This window comes from Crinia signifera, chromosome 6 (assembly GCF_055691185.1).
Source record: "Crinia signifera chromosome 6, ASM5569118v1, whole genome shotgun sequence".
NCBI classification, from domain to species: domain Eukaryota; kingdom Metazoa; phylum Chordata; class Amphibia; order Anura; family Myobatrachidae; genus Crinia; species Crinia signifera.
The window spans coordinates 211632811-211657296 of NC_139222.1; positions in this window are offsets into that span (position 1 = coordinate 211632811).

The window sequence follows — 24486 nt, forward strand, 5'->3', positions numbered from 1 at the left end:
ATCCGAGCCAAATTGGAACCACACATCTCTAGTTGCTATGCATAATTGCCCTATTGGCATATTTAGAAGTTTTGACATATCCCCCCCCCCCCCCCTCTTTGTGTCACATAGTATATATTTTACTATTATAGTAATTATGTAAATTCTAAATTAATGTCTTTTAAGGTGTATTTTGTGTGCAGATATGGGCATTAACATATATAATTTGCTTAGCAACATGTCTGGAATACACTGGATGTTGCAAATATTACAACTACTATAAACAGTAAGAGTTCACATTAAATTGGATAATGTGCAGAGAGACCTAAATAGAGAAAATGGTCAGCCTGGTGAAAGAGAACGGGTACAGTTACTGTATACCTGCATGAAAAGATTAAGATTATACTTCAGTCTGTGGTGCTTTTGTGAGAAGCTCCTCAGGTATCAGGTACATTTGCTGTTTCTGCAAAGAATGAATACACTGTTAATCTGACAAAAAAAATTAAACGCTTTTGTTCCCTTGCGTTCAGACAGCAGATAAAGCCATACTAAGCTACAATGTTTTAATCGTGTATTTTGTAGGGACGCTTTGGGATTTTGCCTTTGTTCATCATATTCATGATGTTTGAATTGTGGAAACCTAAGATGGTCTGGCTCTGTGCGTCTTACACAACTGAAACCCATACCCCTAGGATGTGTAATGCAAAATTGTCCATTGTCCTGGCTCTGAAGTCACTTGATTCCAAAGTTGTTCACATGTGGGATGACACAACCCAGGAATTTAGGAAGCTATTGGGAAAGAGGGTGACATTTCCTGACCTTGCTTAGTCTCTGCTCCTGAAAAAGGCTATTGAACCTTTCCACTGGGCCAGCTCTCCAAAGTAAAGCAGCAGCGGAATTCACACTCTCTCCTCTGTTTCTGGGCATTATTTCAGGTTTGAATGGAAGTTGCCAAGCTATTATTCTATTGCTACTGAAACAAAATAAGGTGGACAAAGAAAATGCCAGCTGAAGGGAGGAGGGAGCAGAGCTGGCTGCCTTCTAAACAGGTGTAGCCAAGATGGCTGCCACTTTCCCACACGTATCACTGAAACTTCCAAATGGCCTCCAAAGGATACAGCATTATGTCGCTTGGGACTGAATGTCTGCCAGTCGACAGAGGAAATGCAAAAAAGGAAAAGAAAAAATCCCACAGTGGTCTAAGCAATATGAGCACTAGGTTTTATTTATGAATGTGACTTCTCTTGTTATAATGTGATGATTACACAAACATCATTGTCTATGCAGTACATCTTCAAAATTGCCCGACATATGTCTGGTCATTTGTTGTACTGCTATGGTCACAGTTAGAAACAATCCACTGTTTGGCCATTTAAACATTTGTTTTCTAGCATGGCCCATGTGTTTTTCCTTCCTGGATACTGTATCTGCCAGATTCATGTTTTTAATGCTTTCACACATTTTCAAAATGTAACTCTTTACTTTGTTCAAATACATTTTTTCACACTTTTGGGGGGTAATGCAGTTACCCACAACCCAGCCAAAAATGCTCCTGCACTGTCTGTATAGATCTAAGTGCACATACAGTATGTGCCTGCATGTACAAATGTACCCATGACTGAATGATTACCTATTTATTTGTACACTTATTTTCATAGTCATTATTATTATGAGTGTGCACTTACACCAACCCTTATGTACAGCAATGAAAAAAATGCTCCTGAAAACACAAATAAATACGCATATGCATATTCCATTGACACAAGTTTACTGAACTTAGCATATGTGAGTATGGGAATGGTAGAGATACCTATGGTTTTTCGTACCAGACTGTGATGCCTGTTGGGTAGGAATGGTGCCAGAGCATATGCAAAGTGGAAACACACATCTGCGCTTGATAATCACTGATTTTATTTATGCAGTGTGGAGACTGGAGTGAGGCAGGGCGTGTTAGCATTAGTCTGGGGGGGCGGGGGGGGGGGGGCGGGGGGGAGGTGTTAGGTTTAGGTATTACCAGGAGATAGACTTATGCTGTGAGACCACCATTAGAACAGCCCCTGCCTTTCTGGTTCCAACGACAACGGGAGGCAACTCAATCAAGACCCAATAGTTATTCTGCAATTATGACATGTTAATTTAATCATATAGCACTACTTTAGGGACCTCTTGACCTTTTAGTGGCCATATTGCTTGGTCATCACAAGTGCATCCTCAGATGCAAAAAATTCACAAGGCTCTGGAAGAAGCCAGAAGATGGCACCTACAAGAAAGTGGAAGTTTCAAGAAGCAGGATGATGCCACCAATCAAACTGAGGATTCTGTGAACCCCGCAGAGAGAGAAACAATAGCATTGAGAAGCAAAAGATGCTATATAAAGCTCCCTGATGCCATCTTTTCCACTGCAGGTAGTGAGCCATGGGCCGTTGCCTTTGTCATTTAAGTCCAACCAAGATCACTGGGGAGTTTTGGTACTAGATCATTGGGCTTGCAGGCCCCATCAGCGATATTTATGCATTAGGCCTGTGGCCCCACTCATAACCTCAGGGAATAGGCCTATGGAAACTTGACTGGCTCGTACATGAATTCTTGATTATGCCATATCAGATTTTCCAGTCAAGCCCCAGAGTTTTGTGCCCTTTAAAGACCATTCACACATTTGGTGCATATTATTGTCAACTTTGAAGCACCTTTGAAGCACCAAACCAAACTCTAGAACTAACGGCATAGCCTCACAATCACCCCATAAAATGAATAGGCTCCATCATGACTCCACTATTAAATAGCAGCCATCGCAACCATTTCATCAATAGTAGAATAACCCACTCACCATTAATTGATGAATCCATACCATCTATTCAGCAAGATTTAAAGATCCATTGATGCTGATGCAAAAGTTGTATAAATGTACCATACAGAGACAAACAAAATCACTGCAGAGTTTTACTGCAGACTGCTTTGTACAGGTGCATAGTTTCTGCAATACAATATTTCAGTTCTGCTTTTATTCAACCATTCCCCATTGTATACGTTTTGCTGACTTTATAGTCTAGAACAGTGGTTCCCAAACTTTTTTTCTCTCCCGTACCCCTTGCGTAAAGCAAAATCTCAGATAAGGATGAATGCATTGTAGAGAAAGAAGCTGCAGATTATTGTCACGTTGTACCATGTGAACACCATTGTGTCCACCCCAAATATAGGCAGTGGGAATAGTTGTATTAGTTGTGACAAAAGCCATACATTCTCCATGAAGGCAGTGATGTTCTGATCGGGAATCCCATAGAGATTCAGTGGAAAACAAATGATTTTGGCACTAGCTTAATTGGCCAACGTGTACTACCACCAGGCACCGCTGTTAAGCCCGGTGGCACATCGCTTTAAATGTAATTTTTCTCAGTGACTTTAAACAGATTGTGTAAAAAAAAAAAATCATACTGATACATAGAAACAGCCTATAGTGATGTTCTGTTCTGGAACCCCACAGAGGTGCAGTGGAAAACATATTATGTTAACACTACTGTGCACCAGTGCTTGAGATCACTGCCTGAACTTGCTATGGGGTTTATTATTGGAAGGCTTATTGTTGTTGCATTAAACTGATTGTACCAATAAGTCCCGAAAGTTCCCAGTATAGCTAGAAAGCAGAATGGTTAGTGCTCTGCTACCGAGCAGGTCCCCTTCTTGTGTGTGTGGTTCAGCCCCCCAATATGCATTTTCGTAAATCAGGGTGATTCGGAGACTTCATGTTCTGTTTCCCCCATGGAAAAATATACTTAAACAAAAAAATCTAAATCCACAATGTTTTACATGGAAATCATTTCTGAAGCTTTTCCAGAGGCCAAAAGTGTGAAACAAAAACAAGCGCAGAGAATGGTGTTTTTAACCGGTAATACCTTCTGTTTTTGTGGCCAGCTGGTGGGAAATGTCTGACATATTTCTTCACCTGGACATTAAGTCTGCTTCATAGCTCCTTGTTTATGATTTCCCAATACAAATGCAGGGGACAATGTGAGGGTCATACTCAGCTCTGCATTTATCATGTACTGTAGGTTTATAAAGGTATAGGCCATTTCAGTGTCACAATTACTAGGTGTTACTGTTATCGTTGGCATGTGATAGATATTTGTGATAAAATAGAGAGTGATAAACAACCTGCCAATCAACTCCAAAATGTCAATTTTTAAAACCCAGCCTGAAATATGAAATATGGAGTTGATTGGCTGGTTGTTTATCACTCTCTATTTTATCACTCTTTGAAGCTTGATACATCTGGCCCAGTATCAGATTTACCATAGCAACATCCCCCCCCCCCCCCCCCCCCCCAAATTACAATAATTTAGCACTGCCCGGGAGAGGTTAAAATTCTCAAAGTACGTAAAACTAGTTTTTCTGCCACTTGGTTCGTTATTGGGAGAGGAATATATATTTTTTCTTAACCACATTAATTTTTATAAGATTCAGGCAAATGGAAAACTGTTTCTTGTCTTTCTTTTTTTTCCCTTTTTTTTTGTGTTTCACTGAAAGTTTTATAGCTGAAAAAACAGCATTTGTGGTTTTAATGTTTCAGGTTTGATGCAGAGGGCTGTGGAATCTCTTAGGTAATCCTATGGTCTGAATAATTAGACAAATATTTTGCTTTCCAATTCCACCCCTCCATAGCAGACTAGAGGGGTTGGCAACCTTTAGGGCAGCAGAGGAAATGCAGAGCCACTGTCATTTCTTGCTGGGTGAGTGGTGCCACAAGTCAAATTAGCAAAGTAGCCTCTTTGCTGGCCAGCACTGTACCTTAGTGATGCTGTTCTGTGTGTTCCAAAATACGACTCTGCGTATATGAAACTTTCCTTTTACATACCTCCCAACTGTCCCACTTTCTGTGCAAACAACCCGTTTGTGGGGATGTTCCCGCATCCCGTCTGGGCCCGGGGGGGGGGGGGGGGGGCTCAGTTGGAAGACCCCCCAGTCACCCATGAATAGAAGCTGTTGGAAAAACACTTGTCCCTTATCTAGATCTCATTATTTGACAACTAACGGGAAGAAGTCAGATCTCCCACGCTGAAAGTTGTTTCGGAACATCTTTTAGAACTGTTAACCCTTAAGTCATAGTTACCTACCCTCCTACATTCTGCAGGAGACTCCCTGAAATAGCAGCAATCTCCCTTTCTCCCTCATTAGTCTACCAATCTCCCTAATTTTGCCTAGCCCACATTACACTGTTACATTTTTGGGGAAAAAAGGAATGAGAGATGGATGCATTTATATTGAGCGCACCATTCATCAGCACCATTTTCTAGCACTTTACCAAGTATAGTTGCTCTTACTAACTGCTTTTGTGCTCATCTACATTTGGTTAAAAGTAATTTTAGAAGATTCCTCTCAGATGTAGCAGTGCACACCCACGCTTCTAGGTGCCACTATCACACTCTGTTTTCACAATCTCTCCATATATGGAACTAGACACACCCTTTGGGAGGAGCATGACACTCCCCCTCAATGGGGTGCTGTGCAATATTCTACTACCAACTATAATCTCCCTGAAACTAGTTTTCAAAAGTAGGCAAGTATGCCCTTAGCTGTTTGTTTCATGCTAAAATAATGTTTGTACATAAAGCTGCAGAAAATAGCTCATCGTTAGGTGACAAGAAATGTAAAAAAATAATCGAACACACTGAAAGCCAAGCTTTGTAGATATGGTCTTAGGGGGCCTATACTGGAGTGATTTGGGGTAATTCTCTAAGCTACTGTATCTGACTAGATATCTGATAGATTGTTCCGTGTGTAGAGGCCATGGGGATAGGAATTTGCGGCCAAGCGCGCCACTATCAACCATCTTTCTTTATACTGCATGCAGTATAGATCTACTCAGATCGCCAGTGTTCTCTGCCTGCCAGATCGCTCAGCACACATCACTGGTGCATTGCTTTATGCTGAGCGATCTTGTTGAGCGATCTAGAATTGCTCAGATTACTGGCACACCTCGCTACTTGTGTAGGCCCCATTACTCTTTTGGGGCTTCTTGCACTAAACTTATGCATGACCGTACAGTGAATTGCCTTCTATTTCTTTACATAATGGTTGCCAAAACAATATTAAATACAATCATTACTATATACTAGAGATGTGCGGCGGCCACTTTTTCGGGTTTTGGTTTTGGATCTGGATCTCCCTTCGTGTTTTGGATCTTTATTGGTTTTGGCAAAACCACCCTTGTGGGTTTTGGTTTTGGTTTTGGATCTGGATTTTTATGAAAAAATATAAAAATGGCTAAAATAACAGAATTTGTTATTTTGCCCCTAAAGTATTATTATCCTCAATAACATTAGTTTCCACTCATTTCTAGTAAATTTTGATCACTTCACAGCTTACAAAATTGTTTTCATTTACTGTAGTTGGGCCAAAAGGGTATACCGAGGTAGCTGGATGACTAAGCTAAGCAACAGTGACAGTGTGGACCTTACACTTCCAACCTGGCAGAGCGGCACTGCAGGGGCAGACAGGGTGGCAGTTTAATAAACTATCCCAAAAAAAGAGAAATGCTCCAAAGAGCAAATACAAAGAGGTATCGGCCTTGTCATGACTGGTGGTAGCAGCTTCAGCACTTCTATCAGGTTGCTGATCTCCCACTATTTCCTCCTCCATCATCCTCCAAAAATGTGTTTTTATTTTATTTATTACTTTTATTTATTTTTCTTACTTTACACTGGACACAGCCTGTCACACTGGACATAGCCCCTTGGACACTGGACACTGCCCCTGGACACAGCCCCTGGACACTGCCCCTGTACACTGGACACAGCCATCACACTGGACACAGCCCCTGGACAATGGACACCGCCTCTGGACACCGCCCCTGGACACAGCTCCTGTACACTGGACACAGCCTTCACACTGGACACTGCCCCTGGACACTGGACACAGCCCGTCACCCTGGATACAGCCCCTGGACAATGGACACAGCCCGTTACCCTGGACACAGCCCCTGGACAATGGACACAGCCTCTGGACACCGCCCCGGGACACAGCTCCTGTACACTGGACACAGCCGTCACACTGGACACTGCCCCTGGACACAGCCCCTGGACACATCTCCTGTACACAGCTCCTGTATACTGGACACAACCCCTGTACACTGGACACAACCCCTGTACACAGCCCCTGTACACTGGACACAGCCCCTGTACACTGGACACAGCCCCTGTCACACTGGACACTGGATATATGTAGTCACACTGGACAATGGATATATGTCACACTGGACACTGGATATATGTCGTCACACTGGACAATGGATATATGTCACGCTGGACACAGGATATATGCCATCACACAATGGTTACATGTCACACTGGACACAGGATATATGTCGTCACACTGGACAATGGATATATCTGTCACACTGGACACTGGATATATGTCCTCACACTGGACACAGGATATATGTCGTCACACTGGACACAGGATATATGTCATCACACTGGACACAGGATATATGTCGTCACACTGGACACAGGATATATGTCGTGACTCGTGACACTGGACAATGGATATAGGCCGTCACACTGGACACAGCCCCTTGTATTACTGCAGCCCCTGTACACAGTGTACTACTCAGCAGCACTGCAGCCCCTGCGTGTGAGCACTGCAGCACTGAGTTAGTTAAATCACACACCACAGGGCTCAGGGCTAAATAAATCACAACACAGGTCTTAGGGCTAAATAAATCACAACAGGGCACGGACCACAGGACAGCCCCTGGACAGTGGACACTGCAGCCCCTGCGTGTGAGCTCTGCAGCACCTAGTTAGTTAAATCACACTACAGGGCTCAGGCCTATAAACAGTCACTGACTCAATACAAGTCTACAACACAGTGCACGGAGCACAGGGCAGTGAGGGCACAGGGCAGGTCACGGAGCACAGCACAGCACGGAGCACATGGCACGGAGCACAGCACATGGCATACGGAGCTTCCCAACCACCCTCTTCCCTCTCCAAGATTGGAGTGAAGATGGCGGGGCGCGCGCGCGTCTTTTATAAGATCCCGCTCCCGCGAAAATCCGACAGCGTGATGATGACGTTTTGCCTCGTTTTCGGTCCGGAATTGAGGCGGGAACTCCCGAGCCGCCTCGGACCCTGGCCCGGATCCCGAGATTCGGATCTGTCGGATCTCGGGGATCCGGACCCGCTCATCTCTACTATATACAGTTTGAAAGGCTGTTATTCTAGAAGATGGTCTGGAAAAGGTACATCAAGGGAGTCTTATCTGCAACCATATTGCAGGATTCTGTCATCTCCTCAAGCAAGTGTAACAGAACATAAAGAAAACAGGTGGCATGTCTAAGTATAGTGATGCGTTCTGTAGGCTTACTTGTGAATAGTGAATTGTGTGTAATTATATGGATGGAACCTGTTATCAGTACATCTTGTCACTCTCACATGCTGTGATCACAGGTGATGTGACAGAGGGGAGAGGGAGGTGGGGAGGCTGTAGTTTTGTTTCCTATTGTCCAGAGGAAGCAGTCCTTGGAGCAAGGGTCAGATGGAACCGTTTCTTGTTATCAATGTTCAGCTTTCACTAGGAAATTGGAGGTGAGTCGAGATACAGCCGAATCCTTTCCCAAGGCTAAGTGACTATCAATGGGGGCCCTCTAGATATGGAAATAGCCAATATACCCATTGTATTGAGCTAATTGCTTGGAAAACACAATGTCATTGCAATTTAAAATATTCATCTGATAGTCATCTCACTTTTTTAATCCAGGACACATACTTGGAGCTTGGAGGAGGACTATGTTTAGAGGAAACATGATGCCACAAATAATATGGGGCCTTATTTTGGTTCACTCTTAGAGGCAAAATCCTTCTTAGATGGGTAAAACCATGTGCACTGCAGGTGGGGCAGATGTAACATGTGCAGATAGAATTAGATTTGGGTGGGGTTTTTCTTCCTAGTGAGATATATATTGCAGTGTAGAAATAAAGCAGCCAGTATTTTCCCTGCACAGAAACAAAATACTCACCCAAATCTAATTCTCTCTGCACATGTTACATTTGCCCCCCTGCATGGTTTTACCCATCTAAGAAGGAATTTGCCTCTAAGAGTGAACCAAAATAAGGCCCATGGTTACATAGACGCCGGACATCAAAAACAGCTCTTGTTAGACTTTCTGTGCTGTGCTTCATTAAAGAAAGCAGGGCTGCACCAGTTAGGTTAAATATAGCCCAGTAGGTTTTTGTCCATTTTGGTATCAATTTGAATTAACCCAAATTCTCCAAACAAAAATAAGTGGTTTATCGGAATTATACACCCAGGAAAGTAACCCAATTGCTGTCAACACAGCAGAATTGTAATCTGTAATCTGTTCTATAGGAGATCTATGGGGTAGCCAACTCCAGTCCTCGAGAGCTACCAACAGTTCACGTTTTCCAGCTCACCTCATAGGTACACAGGTGCACTCATTATTGACTTAAGGGGTGTACACACAGGGATATTTTGACTAATGGACAATTTAGACTAAGCAATTTTGGGAGAGATTTTGGCTAGATGCACTCGGGATTTTGACTAAGCAATTTTGTCTAAGCAATCATAGTCTATGATCTAGTCAAAATTGCCTTGCCTGCACAGTCTATATATATGCTAAGAAATCTCTGCTAGACAATATTGACTAAGCAGGAGAAAAATTGGGAGATTTTGGCTAACCTTCTAGCTCTCAAGGACTGGAGTTGGCTACCTCTGCTCTATAGTATGTGAGTCACAGTAGCAAAAGAAGAACAGCACCCTCTTTTGTCAAAGGACAGCAGCACATGCTCCTACCATATCGTTACACAAACTGCCCCTATGATAATTGTACCTTTGTGTAAAGCCACAATGTTTTCCCTTTTTGGGATGAGAATAGTTATATGTTATATAACAATAGGCATTGTTATTATGGTTATACCCATCACAGAGCCATCTCTTCAGGAAACATTCTGGTGGTAACTGCTCCAAAGCCTTTAATTCCGCCTTATGTAAGTGTCTAAAATGGCATGGTATGGTGAAAATCATGCTGAGAACTTTATATCCTCCTGAAAAGCAGTGGTCCTCAACAGTGGTCCTTATAGCACACCAACAGTCCAGAGGATGTACTACTGACAATGAACTTAATATGCTGGCAGTCAGGATCTCGGCACTAAGAATGCGCGACCCCATGATCCTGACTGTCGACATTACCACCACCTCGAATCCTGGCGCACAGGGTCTATTGTCCCTTGTGGTCCACGACTCCCATAGAGAGGGAATAGATCCCCCAAGGGCCTTGCTGCTGCCGGCATTCATAGAGTACACTAGGTCCAGTGGGACCAAACGTGTTAACCTAAACATAGGCGAGATTTCTGCTATGAAGCCTCAAAATTGAAACCAGCAATTTTTGGCGGGTGAATAAGAGCTGCTCAGAGCAGGCCAAATTCAGTCCCCAGCTGACGGTGGTAATCTGTACATGCGAGCCCATAAAAATGCTGGGCATTCCCCTGTGAACAGGCGTGTTGAAGTCTTTCCACACATAAGCCATTGCAAAAGTTTCCTCTGTATTATTGTGGAAGCAAGACTTTTAGCAATAGTCTAGGTGTAATACAGTAGGCATAGGACTTGTGCTGAAATAGACTACTCTTTAAACAAGGGTTATGATGAGGAATATCTAAGGTGGCATTTTCTTCCCATGGTGAGCACAAGGCAAATGGCCCCAGTTATCATACTTGTGAAGTGTAAACTGATTACGATATAACCCTAAAGGGATTTTAGAGAAAAGATGAAGCTTTTGTAACTAGCCCCACAAGTGACAGTGAGCACGTGAAGGCCTGAAGGGCTGTGCAGGGAAGGGGAGATTTACAAGTGAATAATCATGCAGTCTGCCCTAGCTGTTAACAGACTGTATCCCCCATTGATAGAGTAATGGAGAAATGATGATGTACATTGCCCTTAGGCTCTCAAGCAGACACCCAGCAGTTAAACCCCTAACTGTATATAGAACTAGAATAGACCAGTAAATCCATACTACAGCACATGTAGCAGGAGTAGGAATAAAAAGATCTAGGGACCATTTTCATTAGGAACAAGTACTTTGAGCGTGTACAAAAAAATGAAAGTATGTCATGTGGGGACTAGGTATATTATATGGATCTACCAGCTGCATATCTAAAATCCTGAGACTGGAACTAATACAGTTATTTGTTTAGGAGCTGATTGGCTGGTATTTTATCTTGGTCCTCTCTCCAAGGCTTAGTACATATCATAGACCCCATATTCTCCTGAAAGATCGGGTCAGTAGGATTGTGATGATATATACATATATGTATGATGGCTATATTAGCTGGTTTTTAGTATGTTTTCTTTTCATCCATGTATTATTATTGTTGAATACATTTTCGGAATATTTTTTTTATCTAAAGCGCTCTCCTGAAAGCATGACAGACCAGAAAATTGCTATTTATGTATTCCTATTAATCTGGAAACAGGTAAAATTACTATAAATGAGGGTACCCCCAAAATGTTAAATTGATTGTTAATCCAAACTCTAGTATGTAGTTAAAATGTTTCTAAGCTCATGAAGTTGCATTCTGTATACATTGATGCTACATAGAGGAAAGGCAGATGGAGCAGACCTCAATGAAAGTAGATGAGAATCACATATCTACTCTGTCCGGCCCATTTCTGGGAAACATACAGTACACAAACCACTTTATTCATAGCAAACTCTCCATATCCAGAATACACAATCACACGGGGATGAGAAATGAGGAAGCTATTTTCAAAAAAATTCGGTACTTGTGTATTTTGGCGGCGCCCCCGATGTCCATCGCGCAATGTTTTTATCGCATCGCATGCCATGCACCCGATGGCATGCGATACGACGCGATTTTTGCCCCCTATGCGATGAAACATTGGATAAGCACCCTAAAGGGTGCTTTTAAGCACCCAAATGGGTGCTTACAATGTTAAATGCACCCCCACGCCACCCCCCCCCCCCCCACTATAAACGTGAACCCGAAGCGTGGCGAGCGCAGCGAGCCCGCGAGGGGCGGCGGTACGCGTCCTCCGACCTTTTCATACCCCCACTATCCACGTTGGCGTGGAGTTGAGAATAGAAAGTGTAGCGAGCGGAGCGAGCCACCGAGCCCGAAGCGTGGCGAGCGTAGCGAGCCCCGCGAGGGGACGCGGATACCTTCACAGGTATCCGCGTCCCTTCGCGGGCTTCAGAGGTATCCACGTCCCCTCGCGGGGCTCGCTGCGCTCGCCACACTTTCTATTCTCAACTCCACGCCGACGTGGATAGTGGGGGTATGAAAAGGTCGGAGGACGCATACCGCCGCCGCTCGCCACGCTTCGGGTTTACGTTTATAGTGGGGGGGTGGCGTGGGGGTGCATTTAACATTGTATAAGCACCCATTAGGGTGCTTATACAATGTTTAATCGCATCGCATCACATTGTATGGCATTGTATGCCATATACAATGTCATACAATTTTAAAATTGTATGACATTGTACAATATCGCGCGATATCGCATTGCATCGCATCGCATACCATCGCATGCCTTATGGTATGCGATGCGATGGGCGCCCCCAAAATACACAAGTACCAAAAATTCTGTTGTAAACTTTGAAAAATGTTACTAGTTAGTATGCAGCCCATGGAAGCATCATGGCATCATTGAGGGAGGGAACACCTTCCAATGGAACTGCCTTGGGTGACTGGCAGGTCGGACTTCCAATAAGAAGTCACTGCCAGTCACAGTGAAGCCAGTGCAGTCTCACATACTGCATCTGGGGGAGCTGCAGCCCCGCAGCCCAGAGACAAAATAGCCACACCAATAACGATTCTCAGGAATACCAAGAACTGAATAGAAACACCTATCACATCCTTGATGAGCCATTTCTCATGGCAGTTCTGTATGCCACTGAATTCAATGAGGACAGAATTTGTTTGTCCTGAATATTGTAGTGATAAAGAGCAGTCCTATTATAATTGAGTTCCCGATTTTCCATAGACACTATACTTTTAGTTTTGCAGATAGGCTGATTTCATTGTGTTCAAGCTTCTTCACTGAACTCCTGAAAGTCGGCCTAATTTAGATGTGGTTGGAGTTGCTTTCACTGCTGCTTCCTTGTTTTCACAAATTTATTTATTTATTTACAGTTTCTTATATAGCGCAGCAGATTCCGTTGCGCTTTACAATAGTAGACAGTGATTAAATGGAAGCATTCTTCATGCTCTTTACAATAAGAGACAGTGATAAAACAAACCAGGTATTTAGAGACAGTCAAAGGTATGAGGGCCCTGTTCGCAAGCTTACAATCTACCTTCCAAACGGCAGCACACTATCAATCCTGCGGACTGATGCGGACGCAATGCCCATGTTTGTGTAGTTGAGTATTTTGTTTTAATGCATATGCATCAGAGTCACACTGAGCATGCCCAGCGAATGATTAGCACTGGTGGATGCACAGTTTATTCACACATTGAGCATCTGCCTGAGGTAACAGGAGGGTGATAATTCAAAGGCAGGAGTGTCACAACGGTTTTGTGGGGTGTCTGAGTCTGCGACTGCATTTGCAGTTAGGTAAAGGCTTTGGGGGCTTACTAGGGGTGGACATTCTAAGCAATCATAGGTCTGTCTTTCTACACCACCAGCAAATCAGAGACACTGCCAGTGGGTACCTCTGTATTGATAGTAACTATGCCTGTGACATTAGCATATTTCCCACTGCATATGAGAATGTACTAGCTGCCGTATTTCTAAAGCACTGCAATTGTATCAATAATAAAAATAACGGTACTTGTGTATTATCACGGCGCCCACAATATTAAGTCGTACTACATATAATCGCATCGCGTTGCATGCCATCGCATGCCATACACCGATGCACACCGATGCAATGCGATTTTAAATTGTATAAGCCCCGTATACGATTTTTAATTGTATAAACACCCTAATGGGGGCTTACAATGTTAAATGCACCCCCACGCCATCCCCACTATGAACGCCAAATCGAAGCGTGGCGAGCGCAGCGAGCCCACGAGGGGTGGCCGTACGCGTCCTCTGACCTTTTCATACCCCCACTATCCACGTCGGCGTGGAGTTGATTTTATATAGTGGCGAGTCCAAAGTGTGGCGAGGGCCGCGTATTACTTTACATGTATTCCGCGTCTCCTCGCGGGGCGCGCTGCGCTCGCCACGCTTCGGGCTCGGTGGCTCACTGCGCTCGCCAAACTATATAAAATCAACTCCACGCCGACGTGGATAGTGGGGGTATGAAAAGGTCGGAGGACGCGTACCGCTGCCCCTAGCGGGCTCTCTGCGCTCGCCACGCTTTGGGTTGGCATTGATAGTGGGGGTGCTTTTAACATAGTAAGCACCTATCACGGTTAATTATCTTATATGGGGGCACTTTTAACATTGAAAAACCCATTAGGGTGCTTATACATTTTTTAATCGCATACCATTGTATATGCCATACAATGGCATACAATGCCATACAATGCGATGGTATACAATTTAAAATTGTATAACAACGCCTGCAATTGCGTAACATCGCATCGCATCGCATACCATCGTATGCTTTATGGTCTGCGATGCGATGGGCGCCGTGCTAGTACACAAGTACCAAAATAACTAATTATTCTTTATTTAGAGGAGGTGTTCGGGGCTCCCCCACCCATCCCATACTTCATTAACACAGTGGCGTAACTACAAAGATTGTGCCCCTCTGCCAATGTTTCCTCCACATACAATAATTATATATACATAATGTATTTATTAACAGTTATTCGTATAGGGCACACATATTCCGCAGCGCTTTACAGAGATCCACATCAATCCCTGCCCCAGTGGAGCTTAGAATCAAGGGGGCAGATGTATCATAGCAGCGCTTATCGCGCCGCTATGATACTTCCTGCTTCGCCTCAATAGCGAGGCGAAGCAGGAAGGGACATCGACAAGATGTATTAACATCTTGTCTGCCGAAGCGGGGGAGCGTTAACTCCCCCCTCCGGCGATGTCCCTTTCTGGAGATAGCGCATCAGTTAATACTGATGCGCTATCTCCTGTCCCCCGGCCGGCCGCACAGGGCATGCGCGGGATCTCGCTGTTCACGCAAGATCCCCAGCGCAGCCCACAGCTGACAGCAGGGACAGCGCTGTCCCTGATGCTGGCGAAGCCAAACCCGGCTTCGTGCGGAACGGTCAGCGATGCTGACCGTTCATACATTCGGCCTGCTATCATTTTGATAGCAGCGCCGATATGGACAGGGGCGCATAGCGCCCCTGTCCATTACCGCATCCTGGCGCCGTCATACATGGGGGAGAAGCGGTATCAGTGCACATAACGTGCGCTAATACCCCTTCTCCCCCATAACGACGGATCATACATCTGCCCCTATATTCCCTACCACATTCTGGGGTTAATGTTGTCGGGAGCCAAATAACCTACCAGTATATTTTGGATTGTTGGAGGAAACCCACGCAAGTACGGGGAGAATATACAAACTTTGCACAGTTAGAGCCATGGTGGGAATCGAACCCATGACCTCAGTGCTGTGGGCAGTAATGCTAACAATTCCACCATCCGTGCTGCCTATTATATAAGAGAGCCGGCGTAGAGGGACTCCATCAGACTGTCCCAGTCTCTCGGCGGTTGGGGGGGGGGGGGGGTGATTTTTAGCTGCGGACGGCGGAGGGATCTCCGTCGCCATGGGGCCCACGAGCGTCTCATGCATGTGTTGGAATCGCCAGCCCCTGCAAAGTTGAGATTCGCTCCATCTGTATATGTATATATTTACCTATGTCCTTGCTGCTAGGGATTACATGCTCATTGCCAGGGGTTACATACTCATTGCTAGGGGCACATGTGATCATTGCCAGGGTGTTATTTGCTTGTTGCCATGGGCTTACTGCTTGGAGCACAGTGCTCCCGGAATCCGGTCTTCCGGGTAGTGCTGTAAGTGGTGTCTTCTCCTGACCGGACCTCTAGCATCTGTCCCTTAGAAGGTGGTGGCCATTTTTGGAAGGCCATTTTTAAAGATTCCTCCCTGTCCCGCCTTGGCCCGTGGTGGGTGATGCCACTGCCATAACAGATGTTAAGATTGAAAAATAAACAAAATACCTTCAATAAAAATTATACTAATTGCTACTTTAATATCATAACCAGACTGTAAATATTGCTTCTTTAATATAACAATATCTACAGCATTAGGGAATGCTAAGAGTAGTATAATTGATCATATAAGGTATATTTCATTTTACTATAGTAGATTTTAGGTATGGTGCCACAAATTACAGAAGAAAACATTACCTAAAGAAGTGTGCCGTCTATGTATGCTGGATGATATATCCTATATCTGTATCACATTTCACTTCATAAACTTACCTTTCACAAAGGTCAATTATACTGACAGGAATGGCATATATTGTAGTACACAGAGAGAGGCAGAATCATGCCGATCTTTAGTGACTCAATAAACCATTCTTTTTTTGCATGGTGAAATCTGACAGGTCTTCACTGTAGCTGACTGATGCTGAGTACCGTTGGCACGTTTATGGAGTTAGAATGCCCAAATCAGATGTAACTCATAGACTGGCTGCCAAGTTCTATTCTAGTGAATGGAGGGGTATGTGAGAGACCAGGCTACTATCTTTTCCAACTAAAATCTCCGGCTTCCAAGTAAATGTGTTATATAAAATACTTCAATATAAGTTTATTTCCCACTAGAAGTGTGCAGAGACATTAAAAACAATGCCTAAACCTTTATTTTATTATCAGATGGGAAATATGTGAGTGGTTCATGTGCTATGTGTAGTTTCTGCACCTTTACAATGTGGTAGTAGTGACTGGCCACACGAGCAATGTGCCCGCCTCTTATATTATCCTAAGTTATACAATTTATTACTGTAAGAGGACATTGAGAGGTCTTTCCATTCAGCCAACTGTATATTTGGACTTTTCAGTATTATAATGATTTATGTGTATTTTTTAATGGAATTACTCTATAAATTGTGAGAAGGTGGCACACATGGAAGGACATGGCGTATTGCCACGTCTGATGTACCAGTATTTATGTAGAGTTTCTGCAGACACCTTCAGAATCCAGAACGTCCACAGAAATGTGCAATATCCATTCTGTATAGTTTAGTAGTGTGTGCCCCAACCGCCTTGTTCCCAGTATTTCCTGGACCCTCCAAAGCTGAATTATTATTGGACTACAAAAACATTTTATTTTATTGTAGAGTTAAAACGTTGTACATTTGAGTCATTGTTTACCATTCTATGGGGTTTATTTACTGAGATAGAAGATCTATTGAAGATGGGACATTGCCCATAGCAACCAATAAGAATCTTATTTATTTGTTCCTTCTAGAAGATAATAGATAGAATGCGATTAGTTAAAGAAGGGGTTTTGGGAGTGACAATTCAGGGGGCGCATATATTAGTTCATACGAACATTAGCGGAAATCTTCTTTTCAATTAATGATATATTGTGTAGTGTTTCCTGTGGTGTGTATCCGGTGTGCTTGTAGTGATGATAGCTCCATTGGTGTATGTAACATAGAACACAAAAGAACCAAATTAGGTACAAATAGTACAAAAAAATGGTCTCAAAGTGAAGTGGAGATGATGGGCATACCCGACTCATGGTAAGTATGGGCAATTTCAAGTGTGTAAAGGTTTCTCTCGAAGTCCTTTTATGCGGTGTGTGAAGGTTTAAGGTGATGTTTTCTTTACTATTCTTTCTGGCGATATAACTGTTTCTGGACTTCCCTCTTAATTTATTGGTATCACCTGTGTTGAAACACCTTTCTTATCAATTAAACTGTTTAAAACAGGTGATGGCGATCGTACATTAAGGCAGGTATTCAATGCTATGGCGAGCGCACAGCATTTTGGATTCACCGTGGGCTCGCCGTGATTCACCTGGGTCCCCGATTTGCCGCCAGCTGCGCTGCCGCCGTATTCAACTGGTCAGGGGCTCGATGCCCCTGATGGCAAAATTGCTCTTACCCAGCGAACGCCGCACACATTGGCGAAGATGGTGGAAGGCAGGGGGATGGCAACCTCCCTGCCAGCACCGCACGCTGCACACAGCAGCAGGGGGGATGGCGAAGGAGAAGGAGGACTGGCAGGGAGACAGGCACACAGCTACGGCCTGAGAGGAGACAGGGCAGGCGGGGAGGTGCTGGGAGTGCTGTGACCAAGCGCAGTGAATATCTAACAAGTGGGTTCCCGAGCATTCAAAATGTATTTATGTGCTGCATGTTTTTTTAATAAAAATAGCAAGAGCCTTCAAATAATAAAAAAACTGATTTTTGGACACCAAAAAAATGAAGAGAAAACATTTATTTTAAAAGTACACATTTACAGTATACCTAAAAAAGATGTTGAATGCAAAATGATGAAAACGAATTTGAGTCAAAACTCCATTGAAATACACCAGCGAATTGCAGCAACTATGAAACAGTGAATTGGCCAGCATTCACTGTTCGCTTTCGTGAATATAATTTTCGGTTTTGCCTGGCCCTGGGTATGACACATTGTTGCTTGCACCAGCCCTGGGTATGACACATTTTTGAATGTTTCATTGGTGTCTACACTACTGTGGGGCAGATGTATTAAGCCTGGTAAAGAGATAAACTGGAGATAAAGTGGAAGGAGATAACGCACCAGCCAATCAGCTGTGTTTGAAATAGGACAGTTGGGAATTGATTGGCTGGTGCGTTATCTCCTTCTACTTTATCTCCAGTTTATCTCTTCACCAGGCTTAATACATCTGCCCCATTATGAGTAATATTTTCAATGCATTGTCATGTACACTGCTCACTGTGTCCCTCATATACATACCAAATGTAATTAAAAAATCCAAAGACGCACATGGCTTTTACACACTGTTCTCTGCTTTGGTGTTTGAAAATAACCCCAACTTGCTGTAAAGAAAACTAACAATTAAAATGGGTCTAATATTTTACATTAGATAAGAAAATAAGCACACTAGGTGGGCCTCATTTTTTTTGTACCCTTGTAACTTCAGGGCACCTTATATGTCTGGTTTGTAAAGGTTGGTATATTTGGTTTAATGTTCATGTCTGGGCAATGGTTTATGTGAAAATATTTTCCCTGAGTCCTTATAATACAATATAGAATTCAGCATTTTACATGTAATGAAAGCAGAATAATTATTATGCCCAGACAGGGAGCTCCTCAACTCGGAGTCCCAGCAAAAAGAATAGTACGGGTTCTTTCTAGCCCATGGCCATATAAGTCGTTTTAAAAAAAGTATTTAACGACTGTGCACTCCTGATTAATTTTTAATTGATTCTTGTAAAGGCATGGAAACAGTGTGAATTATAAACCCGCAGACACGGCTCTCTGTAATGCACGTCAGACTCTGTTCATACCTTTTTCTCCACTTCCAGCAAAGTCTAGTAAAAGACCCACACCTGGTTATAGGTTTGTTGAAGTCACAATCACAGCGAGTCGGGGGAACTTCAAAGGGAGATACTCCGAAAGATAATTAGAGTCAGGAGCCCATACCAAAGTCCTAAGGGCACAGTCGTACCAAAAGACATGAGGGATTAATCCAGCACCAACAATCTGGTGGAACAGTACTTATTCCAAATGAAAATGCTAATAAGATCAAATTAGATACGCAGCCTGAGCTGCAGCATGTTAATATTGATCCCTGATTAGCTTTTTTTTTATTCTTTTGCAGTTCTCCCCTACCGTTTTGTGCTGTGCAATTATGGAACAGCAATTGGATTTGGTTTACAGTACATTTACAACTTTGGCATTAAAAAGGCCTACAAATATGTACAGTAAACAACACGTTTAAAAAAAAAATCCATTTCCATAAGTTAAATTATTATGTTGGTCTACCGTTCTGTTTTCCTCATGTAATCACAGTATTTTGTAATAAAGGAGGGTTTCTTAATCTGTTTTTGTCAGACATAAAGTATGTGAATCGGTTTTTCCTGTAGTGTTGTTATGGATTTCGTATACAGAGACCTGTTATTAAGTGAGCTCCAAAAGCAGAAAGGTAAAATTATCGGCCCAAATTCATTTCTCCATGATGCTTGGGCTAAGCACGTCAGGGGCCCTTATTTTGATCTGAGCGGTACGGACCGCGTGCGGCCGTACCGCCGATGTTTACACTCTGCACATGCGCAGAGGTCACTCTGCGCATGTGCAGGGGAATTCGCCGAGTAAAAAATTTAGACGCCGCAAAGGGGGCGTATAGGGGTGTGAGGGGCTTAATAGCCTCATTACCCTATGTATACGCCCAGCGTTTCATGGGCGTTCCCATGCAAACGCGGGGCGTATGCATGGTAATGAGGCTATGACGCCAGTGATGGGGGCGGAAAGCTGACATCGCCGGATGTCAGCTGCCCGCCCCAATACAAGCTTTCACACGGACGATTGTCCGTGTGCTCTAAGCTTGCGTGAGCGGGGGGAGCGTGCGGCCCTGCCTTCGATGGTCATCGACCATCGAATGCAGGGGGCAGCTCCCAACATGGTGGAGGCGTACGCCCCGCCATTTTCATGCGGATCGGCAGCCGTCCGTGTACGGACGGCCGTGCCGATCCGTCTTGTAGGCGGGGATTCGTCTGGTGCGGTCGGAGCCGCATATGCGGCTCGACCGCACCAACCAGAATAAGGGCCAAGGTTAGGGGCCTAATTCATAGAAGAAATCCAGAAATCCAAAAGTTTTTCAAACTACAACTGCCGGTTCTAGGCTGCGGCAGAGCCACCAAGAACAGGGCAAGGCGGCCCCCGCTCACCATAGGGACCGATGTTTTTTGATTGCGCATGCGCATTTCTGTGCATGCACTCATTACATGCGGCCATGGTGAACTGATTGTTTGCTGGGCGTACGCAAGCAAGCTTGTAGGCGGGGGAGCAGAGAGGGGCGTGGTGCGGATGGCTGCCCCATTACCATATGGGGACACCCAGCATTTCATGGGCATTCCCATGAGCATGCTGGGCGTTTTTATGGTAATGAAGCATGACAGACAGGGGGGGGGGGGGATGTTAGCTGCCCGCCTACTTCCCCCCGAGCAGATACGTATCTGTATGGTTGCTCTGAGGCAATCTGACATATGAGTGAGCCTTCGCCATCATGATGGGGGCAGATCCCAGCAGGCTGTGAATGGATGTTAATGTGTAACATCCATTTGCATGCCCTGCGTGCAAATTTGCCTTGCGAATGGGTGGCGCCCAGCAACCATTCGCAAGGTGGGGTTTGGTGGACTCGCAAGGCTGCGAGTGCGCGGCCTTAGAAATCAACCGAAATAAGGTCCTAAAGCCCCGATTCAGACCTGATGGCTCATCTGCAAAGCTGCACGTCAAGTAGTTAGCCACTGCCCAGACAGAAAGAAAATTCACCCTATGTAAATCTGCGGGTGAACAGCAAAAAATATCCTGACGCACATCCATGCGCAAATTATGAGCCATCAAATGATTTATCCAGTCTGTACAAATGTAAATCTGATCGAAAACTCTGCGACAGAAAGAAAGGCTGATCGAGTGGAGATGTGCAGGTTCTGATTTACTTTGATTTCAAAGCAGGATCTTATTGGCTATCCCAAATCACATGACAGTTGTTGACAGTTGATAGCCAATAAGATCCTGCTTTGAAACCACCAAGGACTGCCGGGGATTTCAAGGGAAATTGTACACAATCATGAGCGCAATCGATCTTTCTGATGTACAGATGGGTCAGGTCCCATCTTTGCAGGGGATGGCGCTGGCGTCGCCAGCCGCCATCCCCCGCCAGCGCCATGGCGATGGTGAGAAGGGCCCCTTCCGACGGCGCTTCCATCCGTTCCCCGGGTCCCCGCCGCCTGCCCGCACCCCCCCCAACCCCCCCTAACCCTGTCCGTCTCCCTGAGGCGGAGACGGACAGGGTTTCCGTCGCGCTAGCGACGGAGACTGAGACGCGCGTGCGCGTGAGACGCACGCGCGTCTCAGTCTCCTCGCTGGCGTGGCTGCTGGCGGGTCGCCAGCGCGTACGTTCTGGCGACCCGCCAGCAAGGATGAAAATAGTAACATACTGTATGGCCAGCTTAAATCTGAGCCTGCACATCTCTATGATCGAGGCCGGCACTGACTTCACACACCCTCCCATAAAACACCTGGCAGTCCTGCATTTTTTCAGACATTCCCTGAAAACGGCAGGATACCACCCTAAAACAACTGGGGGGAACACTTAGAATGATGTAGATAACTGAGTAATTAAAAAGGAACGTTTATTACATGAAAACTACACAGGGTGATACTGAGCGCTGATTGCTATTCAGTGCTGCTGCTGTGCCAATAGGGGGATTACCATAAACCCCTAATAGTAGTAGAAAACCAAAAGAAGAAATAGGTACAGCGCTGTACTGAATATAAAAAAATATATTTTAATAAAATTAATCACAGTAAGATAACAGTCATATGGTTAATAATACACACAAGACACACATACATAAAACATGCAATCTCCTTATTAGCGTTTAGAACTGGTTAGTTGTTATTAGGTTTGCAATTGCATATATGCTCCAACTTTGAGCCTGTTAGTAGGTTTTAAAATACTTGAGAGTTCAAGTCCCCACAAATGTGCACATTAAATGTGGTAATACTTAATTGTAATCCAGGGGTATTGTGGCTTGTGACATCAGCGATGAAATTCTCCGACCAAACTCACTGGGTCATATCCGAGATGCTTTTCAATCTGCTGGGTACAATATCAGCCTGGTGGTCCCCTCAACGCGTTTCTCCGCCTAAAACGATCAGCGGCTTCCTCAGGAGAAGTGTACAGATTTCTCAGAGCAACGTTGGCACTCAAAGGGTTAATATTATATCACCAAATGTTGATTCTATTGATAAAGTTGATTCTATTCTATATAAATGACTCACAATTACAATAAGACCTACAACTTATCAAATAATCCTATGATCATATATTACCAATTACTAACAGCAATCCTAAAATGCTGGCCTGCAGATATACAAACCTGATCGGATACAAGAACCCAAAACGTGTAATGGACAAGCTGCCAGGCCACCTCAGTTTCCCACCAGCCTAAGCCCAATAAAGCCCCAACACTGCTCTGCCCAGCTCCACCCCCTCTCAGCTGTGGTCCATAACAGCCTCCATAGCAAATGGGCATTGACTGACTTCTGGGTTTTCTTCAGATCTGGCTGGTTGGAACAAAAACATGGTTATGGATGAGTGACAGTTTGTCAGTTTTCCCGTATTCCAAAGCAAATGGTCAACTATCATTTGCTCTCATCCATAACCATGTTTTTGCTCCAACCAGACAGATCTGCAGATAAATCTGCGTGTGTATGGCCACCTTAAGTCTCCAATTCCGGACTCTTTCTACTGTACATCTCATCAGTTTAATATGTCAATGCTGGCTTCCCAACTACTGCTGGGAGACTGATGCTGGAATCCCAACATCAACTCTATGGCGAACGGTGGGTAACTGGGGTGGATAAGGGTTATGCCAGAAGTTAGGGGGAGGGGGGGCAGGGGCAGGTTTATGCACTAGAGTTAGGGTGGGGGGAGGGGTCAGAATCAGACAGCAAGGAGGGAGTGTTAAAGTTAGGCACCTAGAAGGTGGAGTTAGAGCCAGGCTTCAGGGCATGGGGGAGGGTTATGTGGTGGGGTACGGGGAGTAGGTTTAAGCATTAGTGAGATGGGTTAGGGTCAGTCTGTGGAAAGGGAGGTTGGGGGTGGGGGGAACCTGAACCCTGTCAGCATCTATTGCTGCACCCTGACGGGCTAGGGACATTGCCAGCAGCTCCCAGAGCCACTAGCCATGGCCCCACAGCAGCAAAAATAGGGGCGTGACCTTGCAAAAATAGGCCACGCCCCCTTGCCACAAGGCCATGCCCCAAAATTTCAGGCATGCGCCTCCGGCAGGCAGAGCGCACCTCTTCCCTCCCGTTCAATTTTGGGAGGTATGGGCAAGCCTATCATATTTAAGTTTCACATGCATAACCCTCTGAGGCACTTATGTATTATATAGCTTCCCTTCTGGACTTGTAACTTGGTGGGACTGCTATGCTATTACTGGTGCCTGTCCTTATGTTTCCCCCCTATATCCCTATAGATTGTAAGCTTGCAGCAGCGTCCTCTTACCCCCAAGTCTGTCTGTTGTTACCCACTTTGTTTTATCACTGTCTACTATTGTAAAGCGCAACGGAATCTGCTGCGCTATATAACGAACTGTAAATAAATACATAAATATCTGTGGACTTGAGTGCAGCACGCATCAAAACCTACAACACATTGTTTTCGTTTTCTATTTCACTGAAGACATTTGGTAAATAGTAAGTTAAAATGTGGAGTTATAGGTTGTGTTCCTCCTTATTGCATCTCTTATATGCTGAAATTTTGGGCAAGGTCCTTAGGAAGTTGGCCTGTTCATGCCCCCTTCTTTGGCTCATTAATGCCCATTAAGATGCCGCCTCTTTGGCGTCAGCGGCTCTGTGCCCTGCACACAA